The sequence below is a fragment of the Euprymna scolopes genome, chromosome 44 (assembly GCF_053919585.1).
Source record: "Euprymna scolopes isolate OS-2025 chromosome 44, ASM5391958v1, whole genome shotgun sequence".
Lineage (NCBI taxonomy): Eukaryota > Metazoa > Mollusca > Cephalopoda > Sepiida > Sepiolidae > Euprymna > Euprymna scolopes.
In genome coordinates, this window is record NC_136525.1 from 56,477,965 (window position 1) to 56,498,498 (window position 20,534).

At 33.6% G+C, this 20,534-nt stretch overlaps 1 protein-coding gene across 7 annotated transcripts in view; it reads right to left on the reverse strand.

The window, feature by feature from the left end:
- Window positions 1-20,534, reverse strand: part of LOC145268857 (retinoic acid receptor RXR-like) — a 647,258-nt gene that overhangs the window by 477,803 nt on the left and 148,921 nt on the right. The window lies entirely within an intron of this gene.

Sequence of the window (20,534 nt, forward strand, 5' to 3'; positions counted from 1 at the left end):
GGTAAAAAATAATTACTAATGAAAATACTTTTATTAGGATAATTAGCGGAAATGGAGTTTTGCTAAATTGACCTAAAATTTTGTTTTAAAAAATGATTACCTTCCTTGTTACGATTCGAACTCTTCTGTTTTTTTTTGTTTTTTTTTTTTATAGTAAAACTCGATATTCGCTAATTTTCTTCAGAAATTATTTTCATTGATAATTAATTTTCTATCTTTTCGTTTTTCAAAATTTTTGGATATGTTTATTATTGCGACATGACAATTAAATAGATTCCATTTGTTTTACTTGAAATTCAATATTTCGATTTCGAATTTCGTTCGAATAGCAAAGAAGAACCAAAAAATTAAAGTTGTTTTTTTTTATCATTCCTTATAGTTTGAATGTTAGATATTATTTTATCATTCCTTATAGTTTGAATGTTAGATATTATTTTATCATTCCTTATAGTTTGAATGTTAGATATTATTTTATCATTCCTTATAGTTTGAATGTTAGATATTATTTTATCATTCCTTATAGTTTGAATGTTAGATATTATTTTATCATTCCTTATAGTTTGAATGTTAGATATTATTTTATCCTTCCTTATAGTTTGAATGTTAGATATTATTTTATCATTCCTTATAGTTTGCATGTTAGATATTATTTTATCATTCCTTATAGTTTGAATGTTAGATATTATATTTCAGATTTTTTTATGACGATTGGTAATTTGTATTATTTGTATTATTCGGACTACTGTTCTCATCTTGAGTGTTATTCGCACAATGTTTCGATCGAAATAACCTCTGACCACCGTGAACTCGGGAATCTTTGTATTCATTCTTTTTGCAAACTATTATCCTCATCTATATGCTGCTGTTTCACCACGTTCCGGCCGACTCATTCTCTGACCTTCTTCAGGTGGTTAACCGCGACGGGATAAAAATGCTGAGTCTTGTAACTGTGTCTCCAGTAATTACAGCCTTCCATAGTTGTCGTCTCAACACGTTTTGACCAACTACGAGGTGCCTTCAATAATTTTCCAGACTTTTTTCTCCTATGGGCACATTTATTGATGCTATGCACATGAAACTCTAGTCCCCTTCGAAGTAATCTCCTCCGGTTGCAATACACTTGTTGTATCATTCCAACAACTTCTGGAAGGCCCCATGGAAGTTCTCTTGTATGACTATGTCAATGACCCTCGTGACAGCATCTTTCATCTTCTCAATTGTCTCATAACGACAGCCTCTAAGGTTTTCCTTGAGCTTAGGGAATAATCAAAAATTAGAGACCATGGTTTGGACTACAGGAAAGGCGAGGAACTGTGTTGATGCCCATCTTGGTCGAATAGTCTGTGGCAAGGATGGAGTTGTAGACTGGTGCAGTCATGCAAATATTCCGGATTTTCAGTTTCTTGCGAATAATTGTGTGGACACTGAACAGTTCCCACACTGACATTAAACTGTGCACTTATTGTCTCTATAGACACACGACGGTCCTTATCTATGAAATTCTTTATTTGGCCAATTAACTCTGCTGTTCTGACTTCCTTAATCCTCTAACACCTCTAATCATCCCTCACATACTTCATGTAATCCTTGAATCTCTAATGCTCTAAAACAAACAAACAAACAAAAAACTGAAAAAGCTTGATTCATGCAAGGTGCTCCAAAAGCAGCTTGAAGATTTCCATACGTTTCTTTGGGTTTGTATTACTGTACACATAGATTCGAAAAAGTTGTCAAAAAACAAATATAGAGCAAATAAATGTTATCGAAGGAAAGATAAGTTACTTTTCTACCTAACTGGATATATTTTTTGTGTTTTTATTCAGTGTAACATGTTTATTCAGCTCGAAAAACATGCAGTGTTTACCGATGTATTGGAAAATTCAAAATGGCAGCCGACTCTCTCTCGGAGAGAGTACGTTTGGGAAAAGGTATTATAAATAATAAACTAGACAAAATACTGTTAGAAATTTGCTCAATATATGTTACCGTGACATAAGTTGACATGTAGTCGGTTGTTTTCTAACAGCATTTTGTCTAGTTTATTATTTATAATACCTTTTCCCAAACGTACCCTCTCCGAGAGAGAGTTGGCTGCCATTTTGAATTTTCCAATACATCGGTAAACACTGCATGTTTTTCGAGCTGAATAAACATGTTACACTGAATAAAAACACAAAAAATATATCCAATTAGGTAGAAAAGTAACTTATCTTGCCTTTGATAACATTTATTTGTTCTATATTTGTTTTTTGACAACTTTTTCGAATCTATGTGTACAGTAATACAAACCCGTTTCTATTTTTTCCAAGTTTAAAACAGAATTTTATTGCATATCATTCTTCTAAAATGTTCTCATGTTCAGACTGCATTTTTGTAATTCACCAGCTGTGACAATCAGGCTTTAGTAGGGTGTATTCCAATGCCTGCTGTAGCTGTTCATTTGAACCTCAAATCATAAAAATTGGTCAATCATCTCATAAGATGTATAACAAAAATATACTGAATTTTCAAGAGTCTACGACAAATTTAAATACTTGTACAAAAAACGTCTGGAAACTTATTGAACGCACCTAGTATCTTTTCTATCCAACCCGTAAATATTGCTGTCGAACTCGGGAAAGTACTTTTCCAATGAAGAAGAGAAAGTGCCTAACGAAGAAAGAAGGAGAGTACGATTCTAGTCAGTAGATTTTTGGCGTTGGTTCGAATCCGTATACTCAGTTCACCACATTTGCTAGATAAAAATAAAACCAAATATTTTGTAAGCTGTTTTTTTTTTCTTCTTTTTTTAATTTGTAATTTGTTTATGTGGTGTTGCTAAGCGTCGAATTGCGTTTTGCCACCTGGCCCCTTTCCAACTAATCTTTCTTAAGATGAAGCGAAATCAACGTTTTTTTATTGGTTCGATTGAAATGGCAATAATTCTTATACGCACGGAAACGCCTAACGCAGTTAAAAATTTTTTAATTTTATTTTAATAAAAATTAACCTTTTTTTAAAAAAATGCGTACTTCTATAATATAAATCTCATCTGTCTGTTTAAATGTATGTATGTATGTATGTATGTATGTATGTATGTATGTATGTATGTATGTATGTATGTATGTATGTATGTATGCCTAAAACTTTTGACAGACGCGTCGGAACGTGACGAAACCGGTATCGTTTTTAACCTCGAACTTTCGGACAACAAATATAAAAAAATTGACCCAAAACATTAATTCCTTCATCTTCAACGGGGCAGTTTTCTACAAAGAGGGGCTGCTTTTTTTCGCATATATTTTCGAAAGTCATCCATTCTTTTTAATTGACTAGCCTTAATTTTGACGTTAGTTACTTCCGGTTTTGCGATGGACGCAACAACAAAGACATAACGTTTTCTTTTCACGTTCTTTTCCTTTTTCGTGGTAAAGGTTCGAGCCTGCCTGCCTACTACCATCATTATTCATTGCTTGGCCTTTGGACCAAGATCAAAGTGTAGTATCTGTTCTGACAGATGCTGCACTTAAGATAATTTGTACCAGTCAATGGAGGGGAAACCCTCTATACTGGGACAATTATTATTTTTGGTAACCAGAGTGCCCCCTTTTTTTAGGGGAGCTGGTTTTTACCTCACATTAAAAACGGCCTTGTGCCTAATTTGCTCAGTGGGGGAGCAAATAAATACCATCTGTTCCGGCAGATGCTGCAAGCTATGACTAGCTATGACTAGCAAAGACCAGATGTGGGGGCAACCCCACATGCCTGACCATTAACCAGCTCCCATTTCCCACCTCTCGGGAGCTGGTCCCCTTTTTCCCTTCCCCCTCCCTTCACTCCTCACATTAAAAATCGGCCTTGTGCCTAATTTGCTCGGTGGGGGAGCAAATAAATACCATCTGTTCTTCAGACGCTGCACTTCTATTTCTTGTTCTCTTTCGGTGGAGGAGAAATCCTTCACGACTGAGACAATTTTTATTTTTGTACCTTTTCTCCACGTTAAAAAACGACCCTGGTGTCTAACTCTGTCCCGTGGGGAGGCATAGTAAATAGGTACTACCATTTTATTTTGTATTGCTCAACACACACCTCCAAATACCCGGGCAACGGTGGGCACCCAGGCTAGTTCTGAAAGAAAATTAAAGTTTCCGTTTATCATTCTTAATATTTTTCAGTATGAATTTTAGATATCATATTTCAGAATTCTTTAGAGGAAGGTTTGTGATTTGTATTATTTTATTAGTCGGACTTTTGTTCCAATCTTGGGTGTTTACGCAACGTTTCAGTCGGTGTAATCTTCGATCTTCATCAGGTGTAACTTTTCGAACTCGGAAATCGTTGTTGGACGTCGCTAAAATTTCTATTTCATTTTTAAACAAGATCATCCCGTTTTAAAAATGCTATTCTCCTGAGCTACTTTTTATCATCTATCTATATATATCTATAAAGGTGAGAATGTGCGTGCTTGAGGACACTTCTCAACCTATATACTCAAGGAATTTTTTTATCTACAGACTTGAAGTTTGGTATATAGGGTATTCAAACCTGTGGAACACTTTTTAATCGGTTTTCATCTGGAAGAAAGGGCTGCTAAGAGATAAACATTGAAAAATTCATACGTGGAGGTCATCGTTTTATTATCTGTTTTCAACTGTTTAACGACTGCGCATGCGCGGTCGTTAAATGACAGCTTACTTATGTTAAACATAAGTAGGTTTGAAAACACTTCATAAAGATCATGTAAAGGTTGACTAATGGTTATCGTACCTGACTCACTATTCTTAGGTTTCGGTTTCAGCTTGAGCATTTTTTTTTTTACTTACAAGAAGTTAACTGTTTAAAAAAACATTATACTCGTATGCAGATGTCTCAGTTTCTTATTTAATGGATGAGACCGGTTGAAGACAATCAAACAGTCAACATGACCTTCTTTTGGTGCAACTCTGGCTTCAGGAAGTGTCGTGGAGCTTCGTCAGAGTTTAATCACTGAACTGAGCGTCGCCGGTTGTCGCAAAAAATCCACTTTTGATCGCAAGTCACAAGCCGGTCAAGAAACGGGTCGTTCTTGTTGCGTAAAAGAAGGGGAGATAACACTTCATAACAGCGTTTCTTTTGGTTGTCGTTCAATTCCTGAAGCACCTATTTATTAATGTTTTTTTTTGTCTTTCCAATCTCTTTCAAGTGGTTAGAAACTGTCATATACGTTACGTCTAATTCAGAAACAACTTCTCAAACAATTATGCGTAGATTTGCTTCGACTAAGTTTCTTAATTGATCGTTGTCAACATCCGATGGCCGACCACTCCGCTCATCATCTTCAAGCCTCTCGCTGCCGATATGAAATTTCTTAAACCGCTATTGTGCTGTGTATTCAGTAATGGTTCCTGGGCCAAAGGCTTTGTTGATATCGTGAGCTGTTTCAACAAATTTTCGGCCTAGCTTGAATTGAAATAAGAAAATTGTGCGAATTTGCTTCCCCCCATCTTGTATTCAACGTTCTGAAAAGAAGATTGTTTTCAAACGATTGAAATTTAAACGATTAGATAGAGCGAAAAGCACCCTTTAAAATGATATATAAAGTAAATATAATATAACGAAAACTTATTTGAAAATACATCATTTGAAATCAAATTAAAAATTTCGCAAGAACTTTTCTGTCAAACGTTTTCTAACTTAAGTATAATATTTCAAATGTATTCTTTGTCTTACATAAAATAATAAAAATCTTGATTTGAAATTTAACCATTTCACGTCATAAATTTTTAAATTTATTGAATGACTAAAATTTGATTTATTTGCTCGTGTATATCGAGCAATTTTTATTTAGATGGGATTGTACTTATAGAATATTACTGCCAAGTTAACTTTATATATATATATATATATATATATATATATATATATATATATATATATATATATATATATATATATCAAATTATTTGGTTTATAAAAATTTTCAAATTAACCTCATGAAACAATATTTTCAAAAATGTGATCAAGTTCCATATTTCAGATTTTACGAAACTCATTCCAAAAATAAAGCCTCCTATTTTCAAAACTCAAAATCTGAAGAGCTACTGAGACGAGAATGGTACCATTAAACATTCTTTTGCTCAAGAATTTATTTTTCTACATAGTAAGTACCATTCTCAATACACTTTTGTCAGCAATGAATGATGTCTGTACATGGGCGTCCAGAGCGTGCTTTGTCATACAAGAGTCGTTCCAAAAATAAAGACTTATTTCTTAACTCAAAAAGTTGAAGAGCTAAAGAGACGGGAGTGGCACCGTTAAAACGAGCGACATTTTCTGCTCCGGAATTTATTTTTTCTACATAGTAACCACAGCTCCTAATGAATTTTTGCCAAGAATACAATGACGTATCTCTGCTTCTGACGCACGTTTATGATAGGTATTGCTTTCTTAGAGTCCCACACCGTCAATATCTGCAACGGGTGGACATGAAATTTGGTTTGGACAGAGCTGCTCTACTAAGGATATTGACCAACTACCAGAAAAGAACGGAAGAAGTAGGTGATAACCTGGACCCCTCCACCGAAAAAATTGAATCTAAACACCTTTGCTTCAATCAAAATAGCAGCGAGTGTCCATGTGACCAAAAAAAAAAATTAGCCGTGGTAGGCAAGCTCGAACCTGAAACATGAAAGAAGGGAAAACGGCAAGTAGGATACGATTTTGCTCACCGGACCATGACAACTTAGAACATCATGACCCTGAAAAAAAAACATTTATAAACATAAACGTGTACGTGACTTGCAAAAATTGCATCGTAAAAAGTGATCTCCATTCTAAGAAATGGTCTAGTTGACCACCACAGAATTAACCATTTTTTGTTCAGATTTTGTGCGCCTGAGAGATCGCTCTTTCAGATGGTATCAGTTTTAACTTGGTCCAATGCGGTAGATGAAAATGTTTAGCAGACATATAGAAACACAAAGACCGACGTTTGATATATATATATATATATATATATATATATATATATATATATATATATATATATATATATATATATATATATACTGGAAGTTAACAGGTAACAACCAGGGGAAATAAATCGCAACCGGTTTCTAAAAAAAAACTGATGTTTGTAATAATTCAAAATAAATTAAATTAAATATATCATCAATATAAATCAACTTGAAATAACAAGCTTAAATAGAACACTAAAAACAACCCTTTCCCTAAAAACGGCAACTAACATACGACTATTTAGTAAAATCGATTTTCCTTAATGTAATATGCGAATAAGTTTACCACTTAAGCGTATATATTGCATGAATCATGCTATATATAGAATAAATGAAATAGAAAAGTAATGAGCTTTTGTATATATTAATTAAACTGTGAACAAACATACATACAAGCAAAGACAGAAATACAAATTTATATATATATATATATATATATATATATATATATATATATGAGGGGTGTGCAATAAGTAATGCCCCTGACCCACTTCCAGTTGTCTGATCTAGCTGAAATTTTGCATGTGCAATTATTTATATCTCTACGGGTTATGTGGCAAATTATAGCTCTGAACTAATTGTGGTTTCTGTTTTACAGGTGTTTGAACTGAGTCCGGTGTGAAATGGAGCCTGTTGAATGTCGAACAGTGGTCCGGTTTTTGTATTTGAAAGGACGCACACCACAGGAGACTTTTGATGAAATGAAAGAAACTTATGGTGATAATGCCCCATAATATGACCTTGTAAAACGCTGACATCGTGAATTAAAAAATGGCCGGAAGTCTGTGGAAACAACTCCCAGACCTGGTCGCACCCCTTCTGCCATTGGTGAGGCATCTGTCCGTCAAGTTGAGGCTGCGATTTTGGAAGGTCGGCGCATTACTATTCGCCAAATAGCCGAAGATGCCAAAATTAGTACAGGGTGTGTGGAAACTATGATTCATGACCATTTGCATATGCATAAGGTGTCTGCCAGATGGATTCCCAGGTTGCTCACACCATTTCAGAAGCGAGAACGCGTTGAGTGCTCGAAGATGACTTTGGAGATGTGCCAAGAAGATGAGTCAAAGTTTTTCAAAAGACTGATTACACAGGATGAAACCTGGGTCCATCACTATGATCCAGAGACCAAAGCCTAGTCAATGCAGTCGAAGCACTTGGACTCACCACCTCCAAAGAAGGCAAGGGTGCAGCCCTCTGCTTGCAAGGTCATGCTCACAGTCTTCTGGGACTAAAACGGAGTAGTGATGACAGATTTCCTGGCAACGCATACCACAATTATAGGAGCCTATTAAGCTTCACCTTTGAGGAAATCAAGGGAAGCTATCAAAATCAAGAGGCGGGGCAAGATCAGCAAAGGTACCCACCTCCTGCAGGACAATGCTCTGGTCCACAACTCGCATGTCGCCTTATCAGAAGCACGGGCGTGTGGTTATGAAATCCTTTTTCATCCTCCCTACTCTCCTGACCTTGCACCCTCTGACTTTCACCTCTTCCCAGCCATGAAATTGTTTTTGAAAGGAAAGCGTTTGCCAGATGATGCAGCCTTGACTTCTTAAGTCACGTCGTGGTTGGAGGACCAACCTGGGGTGTTCTACAAAAATGGTCTCTAGAGCTACATCAAACGATGGGAGAAATGTAGATGTGGTTCCTATGTAGAGAAAGACGAATAACTGTGCCAAGTTTCGTTGCTCTACTGCTATGGGAAGTGGGCCAGGAGCATTACTTATTGCACGCCTCTCGTATATATATATATATATATATATATATATATATATATATATATATATATATATGCGCATAGTCACACAAACAATTATATATAAGTGTATATGTTGGAGGGTATTTTTTATGTAAAAAGGTTCAAACGAAATTTAATTGGGTTAAACAGCTTACGTCCCTAGCACAACACACACACACACACACACACACACACACACACACACACATGTATATACATATTTTTCTGATATATAACAATATATACATTTATATATGCGTATATTCACGTATGAGGAGATGAAATATACAATGTATAAGTTTTTGAGATTAATATAATTGTGCGTACGATAAATATATGTCTAAATTTACGTATATACAGATGTAATATACATGTATATATATATATATATGTATATGTATATAGATATATATATATAGATATATATATATATGTATATATATACATATATATATATTTGTAATATGCATATATTTATATAGATACGTATATAGTTTTCTTTTAATATATATATATATATATATATATATATATATATATATATATATATATATATATATATATATATATATATATAATTACAGAATCGAATCGAATAATAAAAAAACACTAAACTGATAAAATAATGATTCGACGAAAACGGGAAAGAAAGGTTCGGACGAACATGGAGATTTCCCACGGATGTTCTATTGACCTTTTGAATAATTGTTCGCGCGTTATGCACGAAAATTTAATTATTCGAGCGTTATACACTCAACATTAATTGTTCGCATTTTTGTATACGAAACATTAACTTGGAAGAGTTACGTTTTCAATTGTTCTCAGTTGAGGTGTAAAAAATATTTCAGCATTCAATAACTCCAAACGAGTTGATATGCAGCAAAATATGAACATTTATTGAGTTAATAAAAGCAAACCAAACACGGGCAAAAATGGCGGAAAAATAAGAAGCCAAAATATTGAAAACTGGTTTATCATATTTTTTTTTTAGTTTTCCAACTAATTTTTTTATTGTATTTGAGAGATAAAAGCCTAAAGTCAAACCACACGCCCCCAAAAAACAAACAAACAAACAAAGAAAAAGAAAGCAAGAAAGAAAGAAAAATAACAAATATTTGTACACGTGAAAAAAATTAAAAAAAAAGGTTATAATGAAAAATGTTTTCCCGGCGACATTCGGAAGCTGACAAATTCAGCTAAATTTGTAAGTCAAATAAATTAATTGTAAATTATTTATTCTTAATAAGTAATATAAAATCATAGTTTTCGGTACTTATGCACGCATTATACAGTGCTAAAATAATAATGTTACTATTTAGAAAGCCATTTTTACATGGAGAGGGGATGGTGTTTTGTAACTATTTTGTATTTTCATCTAACAATTAAAAAAAAAAACAAACAGATATCGTAAAACTTGAATCTAAAAATGAAAAAAAAAAAAATGAAAAAAAAAAATTTGACAATACTATTAAAAATAGTACGGTACCTTAAATGCATAAGCACTTATTTTTCATTTAATATTCAATGATGATACGGTCATATATAAGGTGCCTTCAATAAGTTTGCAGACTTTTTTCGTATGCAACTTTTATTGAAAGTACACGTATGAAACTTTAGTCTCCTTCGAAGTAATCTCCTCCGGCTGCAATGCACTTGTTGTACCATTCCAACAACTCCTGGAAAGCCCAACGGAAGTTCTCTTGAGTCAGCGTGTCAATAGGTCTCGTCGCAGCTTCTTTCATCTTTTCAATTGTCTCATAACGACAACTTCTTAGGGTTTCCTTGAGCTTAGGGAATAATCAAGTCACAGAGAGCAAGGTCTGAATTATAGGGAGGGGTCAAATAGTCTGTGACAAGGATTCAGTTTTGGACGGTGCATTCGCGCAAATCTTCTGCATCTTCAGTTCCTCACGAATAATTGTGTGTATAGTTCCCACATTAACACCAAACTGTGCATTTCTTATCCATGAAATTCTTTATTTGGCCAATCAACTCTGGTGTTTTGACTTCCTAACTTCTCCCACACCTTTCATCAACCCTCAAATACTCCCTGCCTTCCTTGAATCTCTTATGCCATTCAAAAACTTATGTTCGAGTCATTCAAGATGGTATAAAAGCAGTCCGAAGCATTCCAAACGTTCTTGTGGCATTTTTTTCTAAGTTTTAAACAGAAATTTATTGCATATCGTTCTTCTAAAGTGTCCTCACGTCCAGATTGCATTTTTGAAAGTCATCAGCTGTAACAATGAGATTTTAGTAGGGTGTATTTCAATTCCTGAACGTGAAATCATAAAAAGTGGTTAGTCATCTCATACGATATATAGTAATACCATACTGGATCTCCAAGACAAGTCCACGACAATTTTAAATGTCTGTAAAAAAAGTCTGTAAGCTTATTGAAGCCACCTTGTATATATATATATATATACAGACTTTGTTTTTTTTTTTATAAGTACTTGATACATGTGTTGTTGTATTGAGGAGAGATATTGTCCATCAAGCCATCAAACAACTCATCAGAGGCAACGGCGCATTAAACCACATCTCCTACTGCACTACCACTAATACAACGCAAGACATGTCATGTCATCATATCGGGCGGGTTGTCCGGATTAAATTAACTCTTTCCCTCCACAGTTCTCTTGACAGCGGTTCCGTGTTTTTATTTTATTTTATTTTTTTTTTTATTACTCAGAGTCCATGCTGATGAACCATAATATAACCCCGTCTCCACTACGGCTCTGAAAAAAGTTTTTCTTGATCTGTTCCGAGAGTGCAGATTTCCGTATAACTTTCAGCCGATTAAATGCACCCCAAGCATTGGCTATTCTGGCGTGGATGTCTTTTTTCGGTGGATGCGATGTAGCTGCAGATATTTTTTTTTGATTTTGTTAAAATTCAATCTTCACCCCAAACAAGGCAAGTGCCACTTTGAAGTAGGGGGGGGGGCGCTACTATCGGGGATATAATTTGCGGGGACATTATGAAGGGAGATGAGTAGAAAGATGTTTGTTCACATTACACTTGAACTTCTACATATCAGTACAGTTGGAAAAGCAGTATCCCGGAAGTGAATTCCAAAGACTTGCAGTTCTGAGAAAGAAACTATTGAACTAAAAGGCTTTCTTACACCTAGGGATCTCTAATGTAAAGGGGTGGGACTTAGCTGCTTGTCGGGTTTGTCGGGGTAGTCACATCGAGGAACTACAAGTGCTTGCAGTTCGCCAGAGCATTCACCATTAAAGTATTTGTAGAACAGGCAGAGGGATGCAAAATTTCGTCGATGGGACAGAGGCTGAAGCCTAAATGATAGTTCAGGACCTATCAGGTTGGCGACTCTCTTTTGAACCCTGTCCATGAGTGAGAGACAAACAGTAGGTGTACCAGCCCAAATGTGACAACAATACTCCATACATGGGCGAATATTGGCATTATAGAGGTACAGGATACTTTCAAGCGTAAGTAATTTTCTGGCACGGTAGAGAGAGCCCACCTTCTTTGCAGCAGCCTTGGCAATGCTCTCAATGTAGATATTCGAAGTCATCTATTTGTTTGTGTGGTGTTCTGTCTAGTGTTTCAATTGGGTCGGTTTAGTGGAAGGACATATATCGTGTTTTAGTTGTGTTTGTTTGAAATCATGATAGCTGACTCTTCCAGTATATGTAGCCACTTTTGTGCGTCAGCATTGGTATCAGCTGGGAATAGTTGTAAGCGTCTCTGAGGAGTGACTGGATGGAAGATTTACAGTTCTATGGACGAGGGGTAATTGTCCATCCTTTCACGAAACAGCTGTAAGAGCTTAACGCCAAAATAAGTGAATTTCTATTCATGTAGGTTGTGATTTTATTCAATTTACGTATATATATATATATATATATATATATATATATATATATATATATATATATATATATGCAGGGTGTTCCAGAATTGTTGGACAAATTTCAAGACTTTATATCTACTGAACTATGTATATGTTAAATGAAAGTGACATGATTTTAAAGCTAAATTTATCATGTTCAGCTTTTATTTATTATTTTTTTTTTTTTTACATGGGGTTCACCACTTATCAAGGCCCGAAGGCCACTCAGGGATAAGGGTTATTGTGTGTACAGTAATCAATGAGATAGTATTGTAGTAATCATTAGTATTGGAGGTTTTGATAGAGTGTCTTACTTAAGGGGGCGGTTTGTCAGGAATTTGTTTATGTTGGACTTGAAGACGTCCAAATTGTAGTCAGGTGGGAAACAGGCAAGCGGCAGAGAGTTCCACTGGCGTGCAGTTCTAAGTAAAAAGCTTTGCTCATGGAATCTACGTTTGGATTTAGGCACAGATAGAGAGTGGGGAAAATTATTGACAGTAGTTTCAGCCAGACGGGTGTTTCTCGTGAAAGATTGGCAAGGGAGGATGAGGGATTGGAGCTCAGACGAGCACCTGCCATGGAAATAACGATAAAACAAATACAGGCTCGCAACGTCTCTTCTGTGGGAGAGAGGTTGCAGGGAAGAGAGAAGGGCATCCTCCACTAAACCACGAAGTCTATTTCGTACTCTGTCAAGGCAGGATAGACTGTTTTTAGCAGCTCCTGCCCAGATGTGGCAGCAGTACTCCATCCTTGGACATACTTGGCTTTTATACAGATAGAGAATTTTATATTAATAATTACATATATAATGGCATGCTTTTTATATCCTTAATAATGTGTGTGTGTGTGTGTGTGTATATATATATATATATATATATATATATATATATATATATATATATATATATATATATATATATATATATATAGCAGGAGGGAGGGTACAAGAATCAGCATTAAAAATAAAAAGAGGAATACAACTGCATTAGGTGATTGGGTCAGGGAACTTAATAGAAATAATGAAGAGTTTGAATTAAAATGGTCGGTAGTGCATAGGGGGAGGAAGTATAGCCCTGGGAAATCAAAAAGGTGCAATCTATGTTTCTTGGAAGCCTTTTACATAGTGAATTCTAAAGAGGAAATTTTGAATAAAAGACTAGATGCCATACAGAGATGTCTTCACAGGAATAGGTTTTTGCTATCACGCCTTAAATGCAACTGAGGTATAACATTTACAACAATAAGGATCCTCAGATGCAAGGATTAAATTCTAATGTAATGTTAAATAGATGGGAATGGTGTAATCTAAATGAAGGATCCAAATCTAATAAGCAAATATAGGTTCTATTACTCTAAACTGGGCAAGAAATAAAGTATAAAGCTCATCTAAGAATGGAAGTTTTTGTTCCATAACGGTGAGCATTTTTGTATTTAGTTGTAGCAGTATTGATGGTGAAATAAGTGATACCCTCTTCAAATCAATAAAACAACTTAACAAATAAACTAGCAATTATTATTAAAAAATTAAATTAGCAATTTGTGGACAGGAAATTAAGTTAATTGTTTTTATCATCTGACATCTAAACTTTGTAGAATCTATGCTGGTTTATTTATTTATTTACTTTACCATTTGCTCTAAAGGTTTTTACCCATAAATGCAGGCGTAGACACCTCATTGGAATGAAACACATTCGTAGCTATTGGGTGGTTTTGCTGTCAGAATAATATTTAGAGGATATATACTATTTTGTTTAGATACCCAAGAATACAACAGACGAATTGTAATTCTGTCTTTGAAGACATGGGCAACCCAAGTTGTTACTGGATAAATAACAGATACAGGTTAAACCCATGGGTTAAAAAAAACAGTTTTTAAGATCAAAAATATAATTTATATTTTTAATTTGTTAAATAAGATATCGTAGCAATTTCTGGATCTGTTTAATTAAATCAATTATTAAATCATAGACGCTTTCTAGCAATCACCAACCGAAAACATCAAACGGCCTTAATTATCTCGCTTTAGCTGTTATGGGAACCAACATTGACCTCTTTTCCAACAGAACTAACTATTAGCAATTAACAACGTAATTGGATTATCTCCCTTCGCAATTGTTTTTAGTAACGATATGGAAACATATTTAATTAGAATGATAATGAATTTTAAAATATTAAATAATGATAAATAGATTAGAATCCTTTACTCGAGATGTTGTATGAGGAATATATATATAATGCAGTCCTTTTATTTTTTCTCATATTCAATTAAACATTAAACCTAAAATGGTCTTATATCTAAGTATTAAAACAATCGGTAATCTGTAAACATTACTTGCCACTAATAAGCAAATACGAAACTAAAATTAACCGCAACGTTAATGCAAGGTTGTTATGGCTATATTATAAATATAGAAATAAAAAAATAAAAAATTCTTTTTAAAATTAATTATGGGAAATAAAGAAATAGAGAAATCTAATTTAGGAATTCAACGAATGGGATGTATTAAAAACATTTTTTTTTTAAATGTCTAAGAGTTTTTTATAAAAACTTCTTATGACTTTGTTTTTAAATAAGGATACGAAAATTAGGTGATATATTAACATTTAAATGTGCTTTTCACGGAGGTTACCTCCAGAGTGTATGTTTTTCACATGCTTCTTTTTCCGTAAAGGGAATTTTTCTTTTTTCTTTTCCTTTAAACAATGTTCTATTGTCAAGAGTGTTTTTATTCATAATGTCTGAAGAAATGCTAGTTTTGTGAAAATTTTCAAACGCCATAATGTTTGAAATTGTCGATCTGGCATGAAAATAATTGTAACGTTAAATGTTGATATCAATAGCATTTTTGAAGTCTTGATTTTGCTTACACAGTACATATATATATATATATATATATATGATCAGAATAATAGAAATAGCATTCTGACGAAGTAGAAAGAAAAAAAGAACAAATCAAGTTATATGTTCATCAACGTTTCGTCTTATTGCGAAGTGAAAGTCTCGCAATATAGACGAAACGTTGATGAACACACAAATTAGTTTGTTACTTTTATCTTTTCTTCTCTATAACCTCTCTCTCTCTCTCTTTGTATATATATATATATATATATATATATATATATATATATATATATATATATATATATATATGAGCCAGAGAAAAAGAGGTGTAACCAGTTCAAACATATAAATTTTGTGAAGTATGGCGTAACACCTATTTTAGGTTTATATTGATTAAAAGAAACTTAAGCAACAAAGAAATAATAATAATAATAATAATAATAATAATAATAATAATAATAATAATAGTAGTAGTAGTAGTAGTAGTAGTAGTAGTAGTAGTAGTAGTAAAATGCACTGAAAGCCTCGGCTATTTTGTCACTTCTTGATGACGGCGACAGATGTTGCCGGTAGGCGGCGCGTGTATCTCGGCGTCTGTCTCGTTTTGCTGTTCAAACGACGAACTCTCGTTTTTTGGGGAGGGAGGGGTTTAAATAAAACAAAGCAACAACAACAAAGATGCGATTTAGGTATGATTTGTTATTCATATCCCTACCCACCTATTCCACTTTGACCTCGTAACCCTTTTTTTTAATAACATCCCTCCCCCTTTACGTTGCGTTTAGCCGTGTGTCCACGCTTCGTCGGTTGATCGTCTAGTCACGCTTCAGTTTGTGAAATAGCGGAGATTGAACGCACGGATCGAAGTACAAATGTGTACAAGCATTCCCTATAGAAGTATAAAAGGTAATGAAAGATAGATAGATAGATAGATAGAGAGAGAGAGAGAGAGAGAGAGAGAGAGAGAGAGAGAGAGAGAGAGAGAGAGGGAAGTGAGCGAGTGAGAGTCCGGAGAGAAAGATAGAAAGTTCGCGCACACACACGCACACACACATATATATATGTATATCTATAATATAAAACTTGATGTGTGTGTGTATGTGTATGTGTGTGTATGTGTGTGTGTGTGTATGTGTGTGTCTGGTCACGAATAGGCTCCTATTGGTTGACTATTAAAAAAAATCTGATTACATATAATGATAGATGTGACGCAGGAATCGGTATGTTTGATCTGGCAGAACGGTGGTTCACTGGTTCATTTAAATTGTGGAGTCTGCGTTCGCGCCTGGTCCACAAAGTATGGAAATAAAAAATTAAAAAAAAAAAAAAAACGTTTATAAGTGTTTTTGATATAGATGTACATAATTATACTTTGATAAGTATGTTTTAACTTAAATAGGGATGGTATAATAAAATTGTGGAGTCTGCATTCGCGCCTGGCCTCCATAGAATGGAAATAGGCACAAACTTTAATAAAGACTTTTCATATCTATCTGCGTAATTATACTTTGATAATTATGTTTCAGTTTGAAGAAATATGGTATAATAAAATTATGGGGTGTTCGTTCGCACCTGACCTCCATGGAACAGAAATATGTGACAAAGTTTAACAAGGTTTTTTTTAATATAGATCCACAGAATATTGTGATAAGTGTTTCAGTGTGAGCGGGTATGGTATAATAAATTATGGGGTTTATCTATTTTATTTTTACTTTCATCATATTTTGCTTTGGTTTTGATACCCCCAAATTCGAAGCTATCTCTTTACAACCCTTCCTTTTCATAACCTCTCATACTTTCATAAATCAGAGTCCATTTTCTGTTGGCTGTTTTTTAACCCAGTCAACGACAGGCACTTTTGCTAGTATATATATATATATATATATATATATATATATATATATATATATATATATATATATGTATATATATATATATATGTGTATGTATATATATATATATATATATATATATATATATATATATATATATGTATGTATGTATGTGTATGCATCTATTTTTTGTTCTATAGGACGAAACTATATAAAAATTTGCCAGCTTTTTTGAGATTGAAGATTCCATGGTTAAATTTTATGACAATTAGTATTTTCACACCAATAAAATATGCCCAAATTTGCTTACATTTTTATATGGCTCGCAGGCAGCTTTAGTTTTGCTACTTTGGTTGTTTCCCCCTTGTGGCCTTGCCAGGCCACTTATATATATATATATATATATATATATATATATATATATATATATATATATATATATATATATATATATATATATATATATATATATATATTCTTCCAATTACGGGATGTCTTTGGATTTTACTTGTACAAAGGGAAATTCTTTTAACTTTCTTGAAGTTTTACATTTGGATTTTACCGTCACTGGATTTTTTATCTTCCACCAGACTATCCATTCATGTGTAATCACCTTTTTCTTTACCATATTCCCTCTGCTTAACTTATTTTGTTTTCAAGTAAGATCTTTGACTTACTTGTTGTTTCATCAAATACTTCTGCATGCAAAATCCGATCCCGCATTTTGCTAATTCCTACCCTCTGATGAGAAGGAGATTATTTCTTCGAAACTCCGCGGATTAAGGACTATCCATTTATCTAGTGTTTCCTTTTCAGATTGAATATGTTTTTAACTCATTTCAAAGTGTTTTTTAACATATTTTATTAACTGTTTGCTCATATATATATATATATATATATATATATATATATATAGTGTATGTGTGTGTGTGTATGTGTGTGTGTTAAATGACATTTTTTCTGCAAATATGAAAAATTTCATATTGTTTGTTTCCTGTAATGCAGGGACCTGCAAAATTCATTGTATATTTTGAAAACCTCTTCCCTTTGATGGGAAAATTTGTTCTCTTCGAAACTCCATGGAATAAGATTTTTCTTGTTTTACTTGTATACCTTGTCGAATATTTACAAATTTTGTATACCTTACACACAGACTTCTTGCTCCAACGTTGCAACATAGCAAGGAAGAAGAAAAGGAAAAAGAAAAGCTATCACGCCTTATTAACGTGTCTATATCGTTTTAATAAACGCTAAAAATAAGTTATAAAATACTTTTTAACTTATTATTTAGAAATAATTAATAATTATTGCATAAGATTATGTTAACCGTTAAATCTATAATAGTTGTTATTTAGGTTTTAATACGAAACTAATTTTTAATCCATAAAATTTGTTTACGGTTTTCTTATATCAATTTATTTCGTATAAGCTAAAATATGCCTGCCCTTAACATAATTATTAAAATGAATAAGTAATTATTTATATTAAATATACTCATGTTTAAACAGATATATATATATATATATATATATATATATATATATATATATATATATATATATATATGTATATATATATATATATATGTTCAAACGCTGCTCCGGCTGCTAATACAATCGCTTGCCACCCAACCTTCGACTGATACTGATATTTTCATATGTGTTCATATGCGGTCTGTTACATTACAACGGAATTTATTTTCATCATTCTCCTGTCAGGCGTGCTTTCTTGGTACCACTGTGACGCCATCTGCTTCTCTTACGTGATCGTCTTCTCGAACAAGTTCTCTCCTTTTTATAGTTTTCATTTTGCTTACCATGACGTCATTTTGCCATAGTTGCATGTGGACGTCCCCTCTATGTTACAAAACACCAGGCTGAAGATACCAGATTCCTGACTTTAAATGCATCAAACATTGATTTTGTTTTCATTTTCCCTGTCAAAACTCAATCATGTTATGTAAAGCCGAAAAGCAAAAGCATCAATTTTCCATTAAAAAAAAAACCCAAAAAACAATTATGGGGTACGTACTAGTGATGGAACGATTCCGATATTTTCCCGATTCCGATTCTTTATAAATCTCTAAATATTTAACTATAAAGTTGTTATTTTTGACGATTACCGTAAAAACACATATTAAATGTGCAGATATTTTCTCAACCGTAAGGATACACCTGTGAGGGATGATCTATCGATTTTCGTTTAATTAAAAGTCTAAATCAATATATATTCATTATTTTAGTAGTACTATCAGCGGTAGGATATTTTTCCTTTAAGCAAATCAAATAAAAAAGCCAATTAAAAGAATTGTTTTTGGCATTGGCAAATAGACATAAATTTCCTGATTCCGATACTTCCAACAATTCCGATTTTTCGATTCGCGATTCCGATTAATCGTCCTAACACTACGTTATATATTATTTTGTTTTGTTTTATTTTTATTTTTTTACTAGCAGGGGTGCCCGGCGTTGCTCGGGTGTTTGGAGGTGTATGCTGTGCAAAAAAAGCAAAAAAAAAAAAAAAAAAAAAAATGGTTAATTTTTTAAAACTTTGACCCCTATTATGACCCCTTAAAATTTATAGTTTCGGGCTCAAATCACTTTATTAAGTTAGATCCAGGTTCAAGGAACCTATATCTAAAATTTCAAGTGTCTAGACCCAAAATTGTCGGAGGAGTTTGGTAGAGTTCTTAAAGGTCAAATCGTTGAAATTTGACCCCTTAACAGCCAAATTTCTGGCTGACACCCGTCACAACGATTTTCCCAAATCTCAGTACCCGGTATTTCAAATTTCGACTAAAAATTGACAGAGTTATTGCGTAGGGAAATGTACACAGACAGACAGACACACAGACAGACATACAGACAGACAGACACGTTCACTTTTATAGATATATAGATTGGAATCCACTGGGATGAGTAATTTGTGTATTTGTTCATTTATTTGTCGACTGTTATCTTCATCTTCATAGTTGCTGTTTCATCATATTTCGGCCAACTATTCCTACCCAAAGCAAGCCAGAGGATTAGTTGGACAATAACAACTATGAAGTCAGTAATTACTGGGTATACAGTTACGAGACTCAGCATTCCTATCCTGTCGCGTTTAATCATCTGACGAAGGCCAGAGGATGTGTTGGCCGAAACGTGGTGAAACAACAACAACTATTAGGATAACAGTCCGCAAATAAATAAATAAATAAACGTTTTACAAGTAATTTAATGGTGGATGATCCGATGAACTACAAGCCCTTGTGCCCCCTCGACGAAAATACACCCGA